Here is a 3,720-nt window from a genome sequence, read left to right on the forward strand (position 1 = left end):
TACTGAAGTTGGTATTTCATTATAAAGGTCTCAACTGACTTTAAATTTAATTTAAATGATATTGTACAAATATTTTATGAATAAAAACTAAATTTTTATTGAAAATCAAATCCGTTGTTTCCTGTTGCTTTGATCAATATTCCGATAATTTTGTCCTATTGTTATATATTTCATTATTTTAAAAATCTTTTGGGTAATGATTTGGCTTTCATTGTTCCCATTCGACAAAATAATATTGTTTCCGTCGATATATTTCTAAATAACTGTCACAGTGGAAGGATGACGTGTTTTCATATCGATTAACAATATGATTGCAAAATCTATCATGAGACGATCAGTAGTATGAAGCGTCATAGTCATTTTAATTCCTTCAGTCTTAAAATCAAGCCAATTCCAGAATAACATTATCTATATTTTATCGGTTTTGTCTGGAGAAATGGGCTCTAAAGATTGCATACACCAACACGCCGAGACCAGCAACATCGATGCTGGTGTTGAATAACTGCAAGTTTACGTTAAAAGAAATAAAAATAAGTAGAAAGAGAGTTAAAGCTGGGGGTTTGGAATAATTACAAATACTAGTTATCATGGAGTCTGTTACGTGAGTGATGCGAGCACAACAGGGGTTGTGCACACAAGCATAGAGCTACTATGTGGCTACTTTTAAAGTACAGGCTATTATATTTCGAACACAAATGAATGAGCAACAGCAGTGAGACATATCTTTCGATTCTTCAACCATAATAATATGAAGGACGCTAATATTTGAAATAAAACCTAATGTAATTCGCTTACATCATAGTCAATTGCCTTATCCCCACCAAACTCTCCCTTGAAATGTAACAGTTAAATGCATATATTCAACTTTATCTAATTCACACTGTGATATTGCATTCTCCACATTGAAGGTTAGTTGTCTTTAACTTGCTCTTCACTGAGGGAGGCTTCGTGACATGTTGCTAGTGAATAAACAAATGAATGTCGAAAATACCTGGTAGTGAAAAAGGCGCATGCATAGATGGATGGTAAGAAGTTTGCCCCTAATTGTATGGTTCCGGTTTCATTCCCACTGCGTGGCACTTTGGGAAAGTGTCTTCTACTGTAACCACGGTCCGACGAAAACATTGTTAGTAGATCTGGTAGTGGGAATCTAAAACAAGCCTGTCATATATTCATATGTCTATGAGTGTGTGTGTGTTTTCATATCTGACTTTGTCCCCTACCACCACCACTTTACAACCGGTGTTGGTGTGTTTACGTCCCCGTAACTTAGCAGTCCGGCAAAGCAACCGATAGAATAAGTACCACGGTTAAAAACATATAAATACTAGGGTCGATTCATTCGACTACATATTCATCAAGGCGATACCGCAACATGGACACAATCAAATTATTAAAATAAGTTAAAGATAAAAGATATAAGGTAAATAATAGCTGCGGGGAATTTAAGCATCCTCATGAAATTATGCCTGGATCAAAACATGCACCGGATCATCAGTTTATGTAAATGTTTTTGTGTATGTGAGTATGATATGGGGATTTTCACCGCAGTTTACATTCATATATTGTAAGCTCTTGTCTTTATCTGGATTGTGATAGTCTGATAATTTCCATTTATGGTTTAAATGAGAGCCTAAATTATAAGCAGAACCAAACAAGGTTTCTTAATGTTAAGGGAACCAAATGAGGGTCGATGTATACACACACACACACACACACACACACACACACACATATATATATATATATATATATATATATGAGAGAGTGAAAGAGAAAGAGAGAGAGGGACAGAGAGAGAAAGACAGACAAATAGAGGGTGAGAGATAGAAAAAGACAGAGACAGAGACAGAGAGACCGACAAACAAACAGACAAAGTGACAGAAATAATTTGATAATTTAATACAATGAAAGTCTGATTCTAATCATAACCATTCTTTACTAATCTTGTATTTTCTATTGTAGTCGCATATCTCATGTACTGAATGAAAATTCCTTTTACTTTATTACGCCTAATTGAAGTCCATTAGATTTCATTTATATTATTTCACTATTTTAAAGGTCCATTTAGATTATTATAGTCTGCTGAAAGCTAATTAAAGGGTAGAAAGAATGTAGCGTTTCTTATATTTAACACTTTTTTAACACTTTTTTTAACACTTTTTTAACACTTTTTTTAACACTTTTTTAACACTTTTTTTAACACTTTTTTCTCGACTCATAAGGCCGGTTACCCGGTTTCATGGCATATCAATGATTGAAACCAAGAAACTTCCCTAAACAGGACGCCACTCTGTGGCAGGATTACAGGCCACCATCAATTTTGGAAGGGAGGTGACAATTCGATTATATAGTTCCGCTCCATTTTGACTGGTACTTAAAGACCCCGAAGAGATAAAAGGCAAAATTGACTTCAGCGGGATTTGAGCTCATAACGTAAATAGCTGGAAGAGGGCCATATGTAATCATTAACATATTAAATTAACAATTTGTAAATTACCTGTCAACCAATAGTTAAATGTTGGTATGTAACATACAATATGCGAAATGATGACAATGTTAGGTGCTCCAGTATGTCCTCAGTCTGATGTCTGAAACAAGTAAAAGATAAAAGATAATGCCCTTCAAAAACTATAAATATCCAAATTACTTATCTTCGTCAATATACCACGATATATTGCCATTTCTTTAGACTGTAAAAAACAGGGATTGATAATCAGCGCGTGATTCATTATCTGGAAGCGTGGAAATAAATAACAAGAGATAAAAAAGGAGTGGCTGTGTGGAAAGTAGCTTGCTTACCAACCACATGGTTCCGGGTTCAGTCCCACTGCGTGGCACCTTGGGCAAGTGTCTTCTACTATAGCCTCGGGCCGACCAAAGCCTTGTGAGTGGATTTGGTAGACGGAAACTGAAAGAAGCCCGTCGTATATATGTATATATATATATATATATATGTGTGTGTTTGTGTGTCTGTGTTTGTCCTCCTAGCATTGCTTGACAATCGATGCTGGTGTGTTTATGTCCCCGTCACTTAGCGGTTCGGCAAAAAGAGACCGATAGAATAAGTACTAGGCTTACAAAGAATAAGTCCCGGGGTCGATTTGCTCGACTAAAGGCGGTGCTCCAGCATGGCCGCAGTCAAATGACTGAAACAAGTAAAAGAGTAAAAGAGTAAAAGAATTTCATCGACAAAGGAATGTGACGGCTCAAACTGTCAGTGATATTGTCACGCCTGGTTCGTTCCAACCAATTCATTTGAGACAAATAGAAATAATAGTAATACTGTAATAGAAATAAATCAAATGAACTATAAATGAAATGATCGAACTTGTGTAGTAGTCGTATCATTTCCACGTATGATACTGGTGATTCATTGAATATCAGGACAGATTCTAAAGCGCAGATTAATCATTGTTCAAAATGAGATTAACTCACTTTTGTGACAACCTGTACTTAACACTACAAAGCTTATATAAAGCTTTATTTTTTTTTTTTGACAATCTTTTTCTAAAAAAGTGAAACCGGTAAAGTGAATAAACAACTTTAAAATTGCATTTTCAAACCTTCTTTCATATATATATATATATATATATATATATATAGATAGATATGCAGGGCAGGGAATCATCGATTAGTAATAAAATTAATAATTAACAATTCTGCCGGGTAGCTCAGTATGAAAAAAACCTTCTTCGGTAAATAATTTATAATCATAAA

The sequence above is a fragment of the Octopus bimaculoides genome, chromosome 15 (genome assembly GCF_001194135.2).
Source record: "Octopus bimaculoides isolate UCB-OBI-ISO-001 chromosome 15, ASM119413v2, whole genome shotgun sequence".
Lineage (NCBI taxonomy): Eukaryota > Metazoa > Mollusca > Cephalopoda > Octopoda > Octopodidae > Octopus > Octopus bimaculoides.